Consider the following 18886-nt stretch of genomic DNA (forward strand, 5'->3'; position numbering starts at 1 on the left):
TACAACTGTGCAAACAACATAACGCACTAAAGCGTGTATAGCATTTTTAAAGGGCTAATTTTTTTTGTTAATAATGATAGACGTAAACCATTGACAAAATCAATATCTTCATATTAATCATATATTTCAACATTTTTATTTTCTGTACTTTTTTACAATTTCTTTTCTTTGTTTTCCCAAGATGTTTAGTTCTGCATTAAAATCATTATCAAACCTTCTCCGGTCTGCATTTAACTTTATGGACACAGAAAAAACCACCTAGCACACGTTAGTTCATTTTAACATTGAGTCTCCCATTGTCGTCGTTTTTTTTTAAATTCAAATAATCGAAAGTACCTAATTTTTTCTATTAATTAAAGTACTGAAGTACTGACGGGAGTTGATTTTATCGATTATCATTTATTTTAAAATCAACATATCTTGCGTGGCAACTAGTTTCTAGTCTGTATTTAAATTACGCACTTTTTTATAATATGAATTTTAATTAGACTTTTCAGACAAGAATTTAGAGAAACCCCATATGAATCATGTTGTGTAAAATTTAAAGATAGATTTCAAACTATGCATTGGCAATCGAAACAATACTAAAAATTGTATGGATCCAAGCACTGTTGATATTGAGCTGTCTCGTTCAACCAGACGCTAACCTGTCTCCGACAAGCAAGAGAGTTTCTCTGTTTGTCGGAGATTAACAGAGACAGTCGAGCTTCTTTTGGTTGCATAAATATCTAAGTTGTTCGTATTATATAAAATATAAAAATTATATATAATTATTATAGATAGGTTCCCTTTAAAAAACAATGCTTCAGCATACATTACATCGAATTTTTCTATTTTATTCAAGAACTAAGACTTGTCAGCGGTGATGATTTGTGCTTAGGTCCAAACACTGTTTCACTTTCGGTTTGCCAGAGTGACTGCATAGGAGAGTTGATTAAAATCAACTCCCAAAAATGGAAGATGATTAGCCTCTGTCTGAACTTTGCTTACGCGTCTTTTAAAATACAAATGTCTTCTGTAAATGATGGATAATTATTTAATTTTTTTTCTTTAACAAAAAACTATGAAATTTGTATATTTTACTATGTTTTGATTTAGAAAAGAAAAGAAAACGCAGATTATTTTCTACTCAATTTTAAACTGTAAATCAATTATGACCGAATATAAAAATGTCGATAATATACGAAAAGGGTCCTTTCTGTGAAAAAAAGAAAAAGAAAAATGGGAGGGCTGTTAATGTGGTAGTTATATTCAATATTTTTTTTCTGCAAAGTTGTTTACTGATAAAGTTTTTACTACAAAAATGTTAACATGCATTCGTAGACTTTCATACGTAGACAAATCATTATGAGTTTTGCAAGCAAAAGAATGTTCTTTAACTAAGCTAATCGATTTATTTTTGGAATATTTTTCAACCTCGTATTTATTTTTCTTTATAAATATCTTGACAATGCAAGCATAACTCTAAACAAAATGTGTTATTAGAGTTTCTCGATATACTTTTGTTATGATTTAATATATATGTACCCTCTTGTTTTTTTGAATGGCTATTGTGTTTTCGCCTGTAGATCTATCAGGTATATTAATGTTACTACTTTTATATATATCGTATTAGTAAATTGGGTTCATTGAGTAATACTGTTACTTTAACCGGGGATTTCCGCCCGTGTTATCTCCACCCGTTTTACTTGCAAACGGTTCGCCATGTTTTGAAATCGCCCAGACACAGTTGATTAAAGCGAAATAATTTGAAATAATGGAATTCGCCAAGTCTTGAATTCAGCCGCTGACAACGAAGGCGGGAAAGGGGCGAAAATGAAACTGAGGCAAACATTTCCTTGTATACAGTATGTGTTAAATTTTTAATTTAAGGTGACGTATAAACCATCAAAACAGCTTTTGCTTTTTTTGATACTGAATTATTTATTGTTCAACATGATTATCAAATGAAAATAAAATTGGTGGTTGTGTTTTAAGATCGATTTTCATTTCTCGTCCTCAGTTTAAAACTTTGGGTGCAAAATATTATCAGCGTAACTAAAAAAGGTTAAATAAGACAAAAATCGATACTCCGGATGTAGTATGTCATGTTATATTTAAACGGCAAAGTTTGGCATCGGCTGTCATGTAAACGCATGTAGCAAACATCCACGTTCCCATTAAGAAAATAAGCAGTTGATTAAATCTTTGTAATCATTTAAATGTTTCATGCAAGATATTAATGAGTGTCAGAATGACCCTTGCCTCAATGGAGCCAATTGCACAAACACAACCGGCTTATTCAACTGTACATGTGACGGCGGATGGACCGGGATAGTTTGTGATGAAGGTAAAGAACTAGGAAATATGTTACGCCCTACATATTTAATGAGGAAAACAGATGTCTTAAAATGTCGAGATCTTCAACAAAATTTGGTACATTAGTATGTTCCTTCTTTGATAAGAAGACGCTCGAGTAAATCTTTACGGGAAAATTGAAACAAATTGTCTTGTGAAATTTCTCGCTGTAAAAAGGGATACATGTGCATGTAAATAACGCTTGTTTTTTATATTTATTAACGAATATTGCAAAGAGGCACTCTGTAATGAAGGTAAACTAACTCTCTCTCTCTCTCTCAGAAATAATAATAGTTGTTAAATTGATATGCATTATGAAGGCCCCTAATGTAAAGTACATGAAAATCAAGAGCAAAATACTAATCGTACGGCTGTGACTGTTGTGTTGATTTTACACATTGAAATAGCAAGTTACAAACGGGGGGTAAATTAACACGTAAAGTAGGTGGATGGGACATAGTAGACTATGAAACAGTAACTTTCTGATATGTGATGTTGCAACATTCGCTCGGTATAGAAGGTAACCCTTGGCAGGGAATCACATAAAAAATTGAAAGATCAAGAAATATGGCGAATATGAAAATTTAGAGAAACCACTATGGTGAAAAATGTGCTTATTGTGACTAGTGATTTCCACAGAAAATAGTGATTGACCTAACTTGCACGGAGTGAAATAAAGGTCTCTGTGTTGAATGGGAATTTCGAAAACACACACCCCCTGACTACAGTGAATTGTATAATAAAACTGTCCCCTGCAATGTTTACTTTGTTGCAAAATTCTACATAGATGTTAAATGCATACAAGTAATAGCTTTCCAACAAGCTTGCCTGACTAAACAAAATTATTCAATGGAAGCATGCATGTATCAATTATGCTATCTTATCAAAAATGAATTTTAATTTTCGCTGCTGATCATAAATTTATAAACGGAACGTGCAAATTTAATGTCAGTCTTTTCGATCTAGAACATGTTCACATATATCACTTGAAATTCATTTATTTTATTCAATTTTTTTAGGAATGTACACATATCATAAAAGTGCATGTAAGCTTGAAAGCTGGAGAGTAAATAGTCGTTTTTTAAAATTGTATTTGTTATATTAAGATGCAAAATCAACTGAAAGGCATTTTTAAAAATTTCCAACCATATGAAATATGAAAGAGTATACAAACACGTTTTGTTTTTGAATGTGTGTTGGCAGCTTCATCAAAATCATCTTGACAAGCAAATAAAAAAGAGTGAATTCTCAAATTCATGAAAAAAAACCTAACTGTAACTTCAATTCAATTAGAATTCCTTATTTGCAGTTTCATTTATTGCATGCCTCTACAAAAGTGGAAGGGGGGGGGGGGGCAAATTCATTATATTTCCATTTATCCTATAAAGATTAGAAAAGTGGGAAGGGGGATGCTACGTGCCTGTGATGTAAACACAAGGAGTGCTCTTGGGTATTCGCATGATCCCAACGGACTCGTCAACTAATCAGCGCGCAAAAACTATGAATGAGACATTATGGCGCGAAATCCTGCCATTACCGTTCACGCAACGAATGAACTCATCCATTGACAGAGATCCATGGGCAGGGGGTCAGATGAATTTTTTGACATTTGTTTTGTAACAACTACATACATGTATATTATACTTTGGATCGGATGTTTTGGAAGAAATCTATCGAATTAAGAAACAAACTTGATAAGTAATTGTTAAATTTAGTAATGAAGATTTTGTAAGACACGCGAGTTATTATCCCTTTTCAAGATTAATGAAATCGCCAAACTGAATGAAAATCGGGTCACACCCCGATATGGCGGTTTAGTTCCTCCAGTAAACATTATACACTGTAGCTGTATAAATATATATGTGTTTTATTCCAAACTAACGACTCAATCTCTTGTAATAATGATAATCCAACACCAATTATTACTTACATTGTACCGTAATAGACAATATGTTACAACTTGCTGCGATGACCCCCTCCCCCTTTTCCACCGTTCAAATATGGTGGAATGCTGATCTACTTTTTAATCAGGATTACACACGTGCACTGCATGGTGAACATTCCTTTTACTTGAAAACTCTTGTTTACTGTTGTTATTACATGTCATATAACATTTTCATTAATTGTGAATGTAAATGCTGATATCTGAAACATGCATCGGTTAATCTTTTTTTGTGAAATATCATGATATTGCTTGTCCAATTGTCTGCACTGTTTCGGAGATTGCAACTTTTAAACCTTAGATATGCATGATGTCATGACGTCAGGCAATAATAAACAGTGCAAAAAATGTAGGTGGGACCTTTAGGCTATACAACGTTTAAAGACACACTAGCTTAGTTCAAAGGAGATAGGATTCCTACCCTGAAAATTTATAAAGTGTATTTTCAGATATGCATATTTTCATCAAATTTTGGTGTTTTCATTGCAAACCTTACTCTTGTTCATATGGAACCAGTTTAAAATGTTCAACATGTAACATATCGATGCTAAAAAGCGTTGAATACAATTCATTTAGCTATCCTCAGGAATTGAAAATTTTTAATTACAGCTCTATTTATCAAAGTCAATTTAGCATTCAATGTAGTAAATAGTATGGTCTTATCATTATCATGAAAATCTTATTTTTGGATTATCGTTGACAGTTCCTCCGAACATTGCATTAGGTAAACCTGCCGAACAATCATCGACATCTAATGACTATAACGCCTCGTATGCAGTGGATGGCAACAGAGGAACAGATCATGTTGTAGACAAGTGTACAGTTACAGGTGATGGCGACACCAATCCGTGGTGGAGGGTGGATCTGCAGGCTGTGTACTCCATCACATCTGTCAGAATACTCAACAGAGGAGTAGATATATACGGAGGTAAGTGTAAAAAGTAATAACATTGCAAGTTTTGATTTTGCTTTTTATGTCCATACCTTATATATGTATAACATCACAACTGTCAGAATAATTAACAAAGGAATAGACAGTTAAACACAGGTAAGCGTATCTAACAACAACATCACAAAATCGAAGTGAAGCAAATGTAGAGGAAAACGTTGTTTAAATTGTAGTTAATTGGTTCATAGCTTCGATCGAATGGAGTCCCTAAAATATTGATTTACTATTTTGTTTTATCCGAAACTCTTTTATTTCCTCTTTCATTCTACACAGTATCTAAATCATCTTTTGGAATATGATAAGGATGTAACTTTTATATATGTGCAATTAGGTTTCAGAAATTTAATTTACATCCAAGGGGTCAATTAGATGCTGAAAAATTATGTTTATTCTGTTTTACAAAAAAAAAACAGTTTCAAAAAATTAATTTGTTTACATGTATGCATAAGCCAAATCAACTCCTGGCATATAATTGGAGGCGACTTGTTGATGTAAAAGGTCTTAGAAATTTTATTTTAACCATAAGGGCAAAAAATGAGCCAAAAATTACGTGGTTTTTTTTGTTTTTTTTGTTTTGTTTTTTACAAAAGAAATAGTTGCAAAAACTTCAAGAACATTTTTCACATTAGCTGATTTTTTCCCTTGAAATATGGAATTGGATATCGTTCAGACGCACAAAAACCTTTATAAAAATAATTTTCATGTTTGGTAAATAGTAGCTAAAATGACATTAGTTCACACAACTTAAAATTTCTGGAGTTTAAATAAATGAGCAATAAGGTGTTAGATGTTATTAAATTATTTGATTGTTAAAGTGGATTTAACCTTACCCCCCCCCCCCCCCCCAAAAAAAAAAAAAAACACACACATAAACACACATACCAACCGAAAAAAAACACACACAAAAAATAATCCTAACATTCATAATTAATATAATTGTAAAAAATATATTGAAATATTATTGGTGGTCTTAAAATACAATTAACTGGTTAAAAATTGCAAAGAAAAAATAAACAATATGATTTTTTTACTCTAAAAAATTATAAACGATAATCGCTGGTGGTAACATATACTCAAGTTATATTTATCGACAAAAAAAAGTTAGAATGATTCCCATCCTACAGTATTGACCAGACCCAACATAACAGAAAGTAAACTCCAACTAAACGCTGGGTTTACTTTCTGGGATTACTCCGGGTTTACTAGAGTGGACGCTAAGTAAATCCTTAGTGGACGCAGAGAGTAAACCCCGATCAGAAGTATACCCCGGAAAACAGACAGTACATGTGTATTCAAAATACACATGTACAAAGAGCAGGAATTACAGTCAGTAGGATAGTAAGATAAAAGACAGGTCTGATTCACAATTTAGTGCGTACAGTTGACCCAAAAAGCAAACCCGAGTGGACAAAAATTTTAAAAAAGCAAACCCAAAGTAAACCTCAATGTAAACCCGGGGTTCAGATGGGGTTTACTCTTCAAAAAATTATTAAAGTTGCGAAACAATCTCTTGATATATATATATATATATATATATGATTGCGCCCATGAGAAAAGGGCCTTATGGCTTTTTGTTTAAAACAGAGAAAACACGTCATAAAGATACGACGTTACGTAAAGAAAAATAAATCGTCTGACGGTGCCAAATGCAAAACAGCGCGTTTGTTTTTGTTAATGAACACGTGTTTCAATTAAGTCAAATACCCGTACATTTAGTTTCCCTTTGCAATCTCTAAACAGTTAAACGAATATTAATATATATATATATATATATATATATATATATATATATATATATATATATATATATATACAGAGTTTCAACATTAGGGACACCGGCTGTAAATTTATATACATGTTAAGGGGACCTGTAGAATAAGGGGACACCAAACCGGGTTCCCTAATATTCATGCTTAATTTGTATGCCAAAGCAACCTTGATTAATAGTAAATTGTTAATTGCCTAATAATTAAAGACATATCCTTACTGTATCCTGTTAATTTTTTTTGTTCTTTTGCATTTTAAAGATTTAAAAGGTGCCATAATCATTGACCACATATATGTCAAAATACATAAAAATACACAACAAGGGTACCGCGGAAATTCGACGATTTCTCCCAATTTTGCCATGTATGTAGTTAAAATTTTTAAATCATAAGTCACAGTGGTCATTTTGGAAGGTTTTTGGATGGTTTATTTCGTAATATGAAAACACATAAAAAATCGAATTTTTACCTCACCGTGAAGAATTCAATTTTGTCTACGCACATTATCATCCGGGTACTTCGTACATAATCCGGGGATTTCCAAAGAAAAATGGCATCTTGCATTTTCAATTTCACCGGTCACAAGGTGAGTAAATGTTGCTTTATTCTTTAAATTTGTTTATTTGTAGGGAAAACTACCTCAAACAACAATAAAGTTAATAGCCGACGATATTTTAATGTACATGTACAATGCACATCGCATCCAACGCCGCTACACACAGCCTTCTTACAAATTTCATACAGTGTTCTGTCTGTATGATAATTATGTCAACTTTCCGATGAGTGGGTTTTTTTTAATAAAATTTAATTTGCAGTATAGAATATCTAAAGTTGTATGACTCGCGGTGTGTGTGCGCGCGCGCGTGTGTGTGTGTGTGTGTGTGTGTGTGTGTGTGTTGGGGGGGGGGGGGGGGGTCCGGAGTTCACAAGTTTACCAAGGGCTGCTGGGCTCAATGTGTCGTCGATAGATTTGATATTAATTAATGAATTAAATCAAATTACTGATTCAAATAATTATTGTCGATCGATTAAGGTCTCGTACTCGCACAGTTTATATTGCTTGCTCGCTTGTGTTTGGGTTTTAAAACAGAATTCGAATTCATTGATGTACGAGTTATTGAAATACCGTCAAAGAAATGGTAGACCGCCATGAGCCTTTTAGGCCTACTAAAAGTTTTAGTTTTGGGAACTTTCAACGGATCCTGGTAAGATATTTCAATTTATTTCATAATCTTTCAAACAATAACAAAGAGATAAAATGTTTACGCTGCGACCGTTGATATATGATTAAATTCACCCACAGGTTATTGATAAATATCACTATGATAACCTTGATCAGCTGTTGATGGTCTGTCCCGATATTCATGCCGCACATTTGGACAATTTTTAATAAAAATACAATTACCTGTGAATGAACATCAATTGAAATAGATAGCTGGGGAAATATCCAAGATAACATTATTCAAACATTACCATATTTCACTGTAAAAAATCACAGGAACGAGAACAGATTTCCTACGGAGATTTATAATGGAAAACATCGACATCTTTTCTTCATTCGATAGTCACTCGGAGTACCTCGTACAATATTTCAACGTCTGTTGCAATACAGAAAGTCTGCATATGAATCAATAAGTCAAAATGTTTATCACATACGACATTAAATCTGATTTCACTTCAGTTCAGCATTGCCAAACCAAAAAATTTAAAATCATATCTTGGGATTTTTCTACAATTGAGTTTAAACATTGTATTCTGAAAGTCTGTCGAGATATTGACTCTTTTGATTTGTTGAAAAATTTCTTTGATACCTGCAGCAATAGACTCCTTCACAATAACTGTGGTACTGCTTTCTTGCAGGGCAAAATGATATACTTTGCCGAAGATTTGGTAGATAGACAATTAAATGACATAGATAAAACAATTGACATTACGTCATATTTCACCAAACTACATCAATTTGCCCTGCAAAACAGCAGTACTGCAGTTACCGTGAAAGGGTGAATAAAATTTTAGCTGGATCTACTCTGCTGTTCTGATTTAACACTATTCATAGAACGGGAATTTCCAAAATAAACAAGTCAACAAAAATGAAAAGTTCATACTCCTTAATTTCAAGCAAACATTATTAAACTATATATACATTAAAAATATAGCATTTAAAGATAAACAATACCCATTGATTACTTCAAGAAATAAAAAATTAAGTGTTGTCTAACTTGTCTCACGATTTCGTCTGCTTGAGGCAACGATCAACATTTACGGCAAGCCTGGATGTTCTGGGAATATACATGTATAATCTGTCATGGTAACACAGTGGTTGAAATTTTTAACGCTGAAGTGTTTTAGAATATTGGCCATCATGATTCAGAACACTTGAAGCGTCATTACAGCTTGTGCATCCTCCTATTAATTCAGCATATTCCAAGCGACAGATCAGGGTTCGACACTAAGGCATGTCCGACCGACATTGTCTAGTAAACGATAGGTCCGGTCGGGTTAAATGTCTGTGTACTAGCCCGACTGGTCGTGTGAAAAAAAAGTGTGCACATATTTTTCTCTAATATTCATACATGTATCAATAGAAGTAAAAGCACTTTTTCCTAACAGGCTTAAATTCTACAAACCGTAATTCAAGTTAACCCCAAGGGCAATAAAATGATAATTTTTTAATTCTTAAGACGTCTTTACAAATTCAGTTTATGTCTCTTGTGATTAATTAATCTAGTCTGTCTTATCTTTAGGGGTTATAAATACGGGTGATGCAACCACAAGCTGTACAAAACAATGTTTATTACTCTAAGGCCGGTGTTGATATAACAGTGAATTTGTTGGTAACTTGCAATTAGCTAATTACACTGCTAAAATAATCATAAACCCTTTGTTATAATATCTTTTTACAAAATCTAAATCCTCAACATAATGGTTGGGTTGGACTTCCATGTTTCTCTGTTAAGGAGAAGTAAAGTCTCCCTAAAGTTTTGCTGGTCCCTGGTTAACCATTGAATACTTGTATCATTATTAGAACAGTTTGAATAAAATTAAATCTTAAATAGTATTTGAATGATTCATTATTGGTAAAGATAAACCAATACAATTAAACAGAAATAGGTATTTAATATTTTATGTTTGTCATTTTTAACTTTTAGTTTATTTTTGTCAAAATTGGTTAGTGAAGGGCTAGTGAAAAATTGCTGAGGTAGCCCAACTGGTCTAGTTATTAAAAAACTTAATGTCAAACCCTGCAGATATACCATTTAAGGACGACGGACCTAATTCACTTCTACAATAGTGAATTTCATGAAAATTTTATATGAGTTAGACATGTTAGAGTAACTACAGATTTATCAAAATATAACATAAAAATCGAATTATATTTTTAGTAGGGACCATTTCAAAAATTGTTTGTATTTCTTCTCTTTTCCCAAAAACATAATTGGAAAAAGCTTTGTTGTGAGGAAAAAAATAATCTAGGAAAAACATACCTGTTAACCTTTCTTCTTTGTCTCCCGCGTGGGGGATAGGTTGGATGCGGGAGATGTTAGATTTTTAGGCCGTTTTGCGGGAGTCTCCCGCGCAATGCGGGAGGGTTAACAGGTATGAAAAATTATGTCATTGATTTTCTATCCAATTGAAATATGATACTTGTATGATGATTTTGATTTAATATCGTTTATAAAATGACCATGTGATCGACTTCAATTTAATTGTGGTACATGCCAAAGTGTGGTGTGTCGTTATTTTTCTTACAATTTTTCATATAAGATACTGTAACAACTCTTTGAAAAAGGCAGTGCATATCATTTTGAGGTGGATTTATGAAACAAAACAACTAATAGAGTGTGCTAAACATTTCTTTCACGATAAAATACTTCAAATCTTTAGTACAGGAAGTTAAGAACGGTTTAACCTATTTTCAGTACGAGTATTGAACGATTTGTAATGTAAATGATTTGTTTCCTGGCTCAAACTATGTTAATTAAACTATACAGGGGTAGACACTAACTTAAAATTCATGGTTGCCTGCAGGGCTACCAAATTGAATTTCTTACTAGCCCTGTCTGTGAATAAGTAGCCCAGCAGCCACAGGCTGCTGGCCGAGTCGTGGAGCGACGAGGGGGGTGTGTCCCCCTCCAGGTGGGGGGAGGTTATGGGGGGCCACCCCGGAAAATTTTGGAAATAAATACCCGGTATGCAAAATACTGCATTCTGGCTCTATTTTTTTTTTTTTAGCAAAATTGTAACTATCAATAAAAAGTAAAATGATTTTTTCACCTTAACTGAAGAAAAAAAGTTTATTTAGGCAAGTAGGCCTATTTATAATGTCATCTGTCAATTTTTTACTTTAAAAAAAGTACTGGTACCAAGATTTCTATCATGGGAATCCATATATTGTTCCAAAATAAAGAGATTCTAAAGAGTTAGAACCCATAATAATGCCAAATCTTTAAAGAAAATTGACACCCGGTTACTATAGATGCGGTAGGACTATCAGTGTTATTCTTGATCCGCCAGGCAATGCCATATTTTTCCCAGATCAAATGTCTACGTCGGTGCACCACTTGCATTCTCTGTTAAGTCGGACCAAAACAACGTCGAACAATAACATAGTAGATCTCACACCGATGTTTAAAAATCTCGGTAGCAAATATTTGGAATTTGTAAAAAAAATATTAACACATTGCTTTCAGTGGTAGTATGGTATTTAAAATTTCAGTAGCCCCACAGTACAACCTTTATGACTTGTTTGGTAGCCTGACCACAAGTTTCAGTTGTCCCCGGCTAGCGGGCTACCGTTGGTTTCAAACCTGCTACATAGTATATAGATGGCAATAAATAACTTGAGCAAATAAAAATCTCACTACAGTACTGTGACATCCTCTAAAGAAATTTATGCATGTTAAATTATGTTGAATAGCGTATATTAGCATGTTAAATTATAGCAAGGTCAGCCACTACTTGCGCCTTATTAAGTGTGTATATATGAAGTTAAACAACCATATATTGCGTCATAAACGATTTTTCATTGAGTTTTAGTTATTGTGACGTAATATTGTGAATTCGATGTTCGTAACAATCGCTCATTTTACATGCGAGATAAATTTGTGCGAAGATAATAAGGTCTGTTATCCCCAAATACCACATTGGCTATCAAATTACCACGGCATTTGCAAAAATTATACATACATATTATTTTTGTCGACATTTAAACTATGTTCATTCACCGGAAAACATTCATCAATGTAATACACGCAGTGGTGAAGTTTTCTGGTCAATTTTTGCATTGATATGTTGACCAAAGAAAGATTATTAAATAAATTTCTTAAAGGAAGAAAACCAGTGCATTAAAAAATAAGAGTTTTATTGACAATTTTCTATGGTAACCGTTACCCCCAGGTCGCCAAAGAGTTTCCCCGTTTATCAAATAAAGATGTCCCAACATAAAAACTGAACAAATATTAGCTTTATTTAGATTTCTACAACTATCTATTCTTAGGCTTTTTTCTAATAAAAAATACTAAATCCACTCACCAAATGTTATTTATTAAATGTCCAGAATATCCGTTGAGAAATAGCAGTGTGAACAGTTTTCAATCTTTTAGTATTACTATTACCAGAGTTGGCGAAATGTGCCGGATTCCCAGTGATCTGTGGTTGTTTTTATGTTTGTCCGGTAAATGTTAGAACTCCGTTGGACATTGTGTCTGGTATATTTTGAAACGCAGTATAGAAAACAAAATTCAATTGAGTAACTCAAAGATTGGTTGTTTGATATTTGGGGGTTTCCTCCATTTATCAATTTAATAAGACGTTCGTATCAAGTTCAGAGGAAGTTAAAAGTAGTAAACATAAATGACCAACAACCATTTAATGATCGAGTTAACTTTGTTAAAAAAATGGCGGCCGATATGGCGGCGCCAATGAGATGGAAGAGATGCTTGATGATAGGAACCCTAATTCAACTTCTATTTTTGAAAATGATTTTCTCATATAGGTACGTGTTACCTTTACATAAGCCTTGCTAGGCTCAGTATTTAAGGGTATTCTAACTTATTTTTAAACATCAGCAATACATATGATCAAAAAGCCTCTAGACTTTACCAAGATTCTACATAACATGAGAAGGCATTACAAAATTTGGACAAAACTGCAGCGAAACAAACACTGCATAACCATTTTAGAACTGTTCATATTGAAGTACGGTAAACAGAATTCAAGCCGAGTGGCTTTAAATATAAACAATGAAAATGTTTTCACATATTAAACGTGTATTTTTGTCATTTTATTTACTTGTCTGAACAATTTTCAAGATGTCTGGCAAATTTTGAAAATTTATAGGACACAATGTCTGGTGGATTTCTAGGCCATTTCTCCAACTCTGTATAACTATTAGATGGTGTAAATTAACATGTTAATGTTATTAAAAACACTTTTATATGGATTAAGATAATTAATAACTTAACTCGTCTTTAGTTTATTAAACTGAAATTGAATGTTGCAACTACTTTAATAACTTGTGAAAATTGTAACTTCCACGACAGCATAGTGAATGAGTGATTCAAACAAGAATTTATTTTAACAAATTGTCCTAATTGAGTCAAATAAATTAAAACTTCTTAAAGTAGAACATGAAACGTAGCCAGTACTCTTGGTTTGTCAACATGTTGTTTACAGTTTGCATTTCACTAAACGGGTCATTTTGGTTTGAGGGTATATGCAGATTTTGCAGCATTTCCAGTATATCACGGCAAATAATGACTTTAAAAAAAGTCACACATTATCTTCAAATACATATCATATGTGTTGAAACAGTGTAATAAATTGTTTAAATTGTAAAAATGCATATCTAAGATTATCAACATTGCTACTTCCCATGCTGTTCTGAGATTTTCCCCGGGCTTTGTCATTACATGTACATAAAGGTGAGGGTCACTTCTCTAAAATTATTGACCAAAGAAATCGTCAGAATTAATGGGGAACACGTCAAAACCTGTAATTCAAGGGTTACATGCATTGGGACACTTTCCCACGAAATTAAAATTTGAGGTTAAGTAGCGCCACCTATCGTTCCGGCAATGCTAGTAAGATTGATTTGTTAAAACTCCCATGAGAATCATGTACAGTCACTAATAAGTGGAATTTACGAAAATCAATGGAATCCTCAAAATCTTATTTCACCAAATGTAGTCATTCAAATAAAGGCAGGTTACAAACACCTATCCAACTCTGAAGAAATGTCCTCATTTGATAGCTGTTGTGAGATTCTTAGATTCGATAATTCAGAGGGATTTCGGTGTAAATTCAAATTACTGTCATTACAGTTAGAGTCATTTCCTTTTATAAAAAGTTATTGAGTAGTCAGAGTTTATATAATGTTGGTTTAGTGTCCTCTGCCTACGAGAAGAATATTGTTGTATTTTCTTTAAAAGCATGATGTTGATGTTAAGTCGCTTTCTGATGCTTTGTCAACATTTAAAGCATGAGAGAGAGAGAGAGAGAGAGAGAGAGAGAGAGAGAGAGAGAGAGAGTTTGTTGGTCTTTACTGCACAATATGCATAATAACACATTTTTTTATTTATTAAACTAAATTGTGTAAAAAAAAAAAAGCAAATATTTCTTCCTGTCTATATCTATAAATTCCTGTTTAATGGTAATTAAATTGGAAAAGCATATTGTAGCTTAATTAGTGATATGAAATTACAGATGAATATGATATCGCAATAGAGTAAATTTCACTAGACACAATATAAGCTTATTGGTTAACTTTTTTGTCTGGAGAACGTGCCGGATGAAATTTTTTACAAATAAAATTTTGTGACATTGTTGAATTGAATTAAAGAAAGTAGCACCAAAAGTGCCAATATTGAAAATAGTATGAAAAGAAAAAAATATTTGCAGCAGAAGTAAAATTGCATTATTTCAGTGAAACAGCATTCAACATAACATGACTGGCATATTAGGTATTTCTATAGCTGATTAATTAAAGAAAGATATTTTGACTAAGACAGATACAGAAAAGTCAGAAGATCCCCAGTGGTGTGGGTTTATAAACAACCACACCATAATCTTGATTCAAAATGGCAAATTCAGAATTTTGTCTGAAATTAGCAATTCTTCTTTTATTGTTCAAAAATTACTTAATAATGTTCTTCTACATAATTTTTTTTTCTAGAGAAGGCGACTATCACCAGAGGAGGATGCTAAAATTTTATATTCGGTCTGCTCTAGATAAAGACGGATTTCAAGTTAAAAACATTTCAGATTTCAAAGGTAAATTTGAGGTTATACAATACATATTTAGTTCACCTGAATGAAGCTGTGTATTTAAGCATTTCATTGGTTCATAAGCAAATTACCAATATATACTTCTATCTAGAGACACTGTTGCTCAGGTGAGCTACCCGCAACTTTATTTTTTACAATCCTATTCTATCCTATCGTGCGTTAATCCTATCGTATCGTGCGTGTATACTGTTCTGTCGTGCGTTAATCCTATCCTATCGTGCGTTAATCCTATCAGGATTATCATTTATCAGTATTTTCGTTTATCCTATCGTGTTAATCGTATGCTGCCTTTTCGTGGGAAACTGATTTTATATTCAAGTTAAAAGTCGTTCAGTAAGCCGCAAACGATAATTTATCGAATAATAATGCACAACTAGATAAAGCACTCAATCAGATGAACAATATTGAGTTATATGTAGGCAATTACTTTATTTCAAAGATATTTTATAAAGAAATAAACAAAATATAATCATCTCTACGAAATGGAGATAAGTGAGTAATATGAGCAGTCAAAATTTAAAGGAACAAGGTAACATATTATTTACCAGTACATTTAATTTATTAAATCGTACGCGGAGAGTGTCTTACTGCTTCACACAACTTGTACGTTACGCGATGTACATATTTTATTAAATAATCTTTAAAAAAATAATTATATTAAAAATAGATTTTATAATAATTCAGAACAAGATTGAATTTTATTCTAGGCCACTATTTTCCGTGTGAATTTTCATCAGGCTGAGCTGTTCCGTGATTGGCTGATAGGTAACGTAAACAACATTAGTGTATATGTACAATACAGATAATTTTAGCCCACCTCAATTATATTTTCAGTGTATTCATTTCAAATGAGGCATCTATATTTAGCAATACATTTCGTTTGAAAATAAAATAGAAATTCTGCTTATAACTTAATTGCTTCGTACCTTTTGTTTATCAAAGTATGCAATCATCAGGTTTAGCGTGAATATTGTATATACTCACTGGATAATGAGTTTATCCTGAACATCGTTTATCCTTTCCTATCGTGTATCAATCCTATCATATCGTGCGTGTATCCTGCTCTATTGTGCGTTAATCCTATCCTATCGTGCGTGTATCCTATCCTATCGTTTATCTTGTAAAAAATAATGTTGCGGGTACTGTATGTGACACATATTGTTGAAAGTATAGAATGGTTTTCTGTTTAGGGGTGGGGCTTGGTTATAGACAAAGCATAACAAATTTTCAATTGATATGCATAATTTACATTGGTGTAAATACTAGATTAACTTTCTTACTTCATGGTATTTGAGAATAGCCAAAATGACGCTAAATTGAAAGGAAGAAATTGAAACACTCAAAATATGTTATTCATTATCATCCTAAGGTTTTGGTGTTTTTGCAAAAGAACAGTTCAAAAAAGGAGAGCTTTTGCTGGAATATTTCGGTGAAAATATTTCACCAGAAGAAGCTGCTGTTCGTTCCAAGAAGCTGGATTGTAACATGATATTTCCTTTTTTATAAAGGAAAGCAATACCGGTAAGTTACTGTAGATTCATCAATATTCATTGAATACCAATATTGTAGTTTTCGTTGCTGAGTTGATCCATAAATTTATTAAAATCGAGAGTTCTTGTAATGCAATATCAAATAACAAGTTGAATTTAAAGGGTCATTACTCTACCCTTTAAACTGATTTTCACTTAAAACATGAAAATCAATATTGATGACTATTTACTTATCACAGTATCTTCATTTTTCATATGAATAAAAGTTGCCCAAAAAAGTTATATATGTATATCAGTAATTTACTATGTTAATGATGTATATAAATATATATATATAGTTATTATGATGCTTTCATTTCGCTCTTTATTTCAGCATTGATGCTTCATCTTGTGTTGACCATATTTGTCAGTATGTGAACGACAACAATGTCAAGGACGCAAACGCCAGAATGAAACTACTGGATATCGATGGGAGGCCGAAACTATGTCTTTTTGCTACAAAGACATAGGAGTAGGTGAAGAATTGTCTTATCCATATGGAGATGACAAAAATCTTTGGTGGAGAAATAAGGCATGTTCTGTTTATTTTGAAACTTAATTTTAAAATGCATTATTTTTTATTTATTATAAAGAATTTTAATTAAGGTAATGCAATGTCTGTTCGTCAATATTTCATTAACTAGGAGTGTGATAAACGCCTGTTAAATTAGAATTAAACGATAAAATCTTATTAGCTTAATGAATAGTATCATCTTATTTGATTTAGAGATGTTTTTGCTGGACAGGCACTGTGCTTTTTTGGCTGGTTGTATTTTGTGCAAAATGTGCATTGACTGTAATAATTTTGGAGAAGGGATGTGATGTACAGTTGTACAGTTCAGATAGGGTATAATTACAGCTATTTACAAAAACTTTGGATGATGAAAGCACTAAAGTTACATTATATACCCCATTTTCAGTGCAGAAATGGTTTATTATAAAAAAAAAAAAGATTCTGTAAATATTTGAAACTTTTAGTTTAGAATATTAAGGCAAGAATTAACAAAATGCCAAAGTTCTCATATGCCAGTTTATGTTATTTTTCCCTTATGTTTGCATTGGAAATCTGATTTTAATCAACTCTCCTATGCACTTACTCAGGCAAAACGAAAGTGAAACAGTGTTTGGACCTAAGCACAAATCAATACCGCTGACAACACTTAGTTCTTGAAAATAATCGATATAAATTCGATGCTATGTATTCTGAAGCATTGTTTTTCAGGAAAACTTATTTATTAATACCATGAAAATAATAAGATTTATAAATTGTACAAACAATTTAGATATTTTTTATTTTAAAGTTGTATGTATTCCCACGCTAGAGTTCAATGTAGTCTCGTTCAACCAGACGCTTGGCTGTCTCCGTTAATATCCGACAAAACAGAGTCTTTCTTGTTTGTCGGAGATAAACGGAGACAGCTGAGCGTTTGGTTGAACAAGACAAAAGTTCAATCTTGCCTAAATCCATACAATTTCTCAGAAATATTTCGATTACTGATACTACTTGCCATGCAAAATCACATATCGATGATTTTTAATAAATGATAATCGATAAAATCAAATCCCATCAGTACTTCAGTATTTTGATTAATAATGTCAAATCTGACACGGCGTACGAGCACAAGTGAATGTTAAAAGTTTTGAATATATTTCTTATTGTAAGATTAAATGAAACATTCAAAGTTACATAACAAATTTGATACATACTTTTGAAAAATAATTGTTAAATCATAAAAATTCAACCTTAAAATTTTTTTTCTAGGCAATGTTTAGCAGCAGAAGCACAATGTTAACCATTTTTTATTGCTGCTCCATTTGTTATTCCTATTTCTGACAACGAGCGTGTATAATGACTTTTTAGTGTGATACAAGAATAATTCATTACAAATAAACATAAAAATGAATATAAATAAAAGTTTATTTTAGGATATCTTTGGTCCTATCCTATAACTCACCAGGCCATGCAGACAAATTATCATACCATGTCAATAATTAAGCAGTTTTTAATTTGTCTACATGGCCAGGTGTGTTATAAGACTTTAACAGTCTTAATATTTATCAATAAAATTAATGGTTA

At 32.4% G+C, this 18886-nt stretch overlaps 1 long non-coding RNA gene and 1 pseudogene across 2 annotated transcripts; both read left to right on the top strand.

Moving 5' to 3' along the window:
• The window catches only part of LOC128174831 (uncharacterized), a 394133-nt pseudogene that overhangs the window by 86886 nt on the left and 288361 nt on the right, over positions 1-18886 (top strand).
• LOC128171898 (uncharacterized) lies at positions 8160-17389 on the top strand. 2 transcript variants are annotated; one of them, XR_008242163.1, is made up of 5 exons: positions 8160-8199; positions 15168-15265; positions 15988-16045; positions 16650-16801; positions 17144-17389. It is a non-coding gene; the product is annotated as an uncharacterized LOC128171898 (long non-coding RNA). The 2 variants fall into 2 exon arrangements; XR_008242162.1 differs by lacking the exon at positions 15988-16045.

The sequence above is a fragment of the Crassostrea angulata genome, chromosome 2 (assembly GCF_025612915.1).
Source record: "Crassostrea angulata isolate pt1a10 chromosome 2, ASM2561291v2, whole genome shotgun sequence".
NCBI lineage: Eukaryota > Metazoa > Mollusca > Bivalvia > Ostreida > Ostreidae > Magallana > Magallana angulata.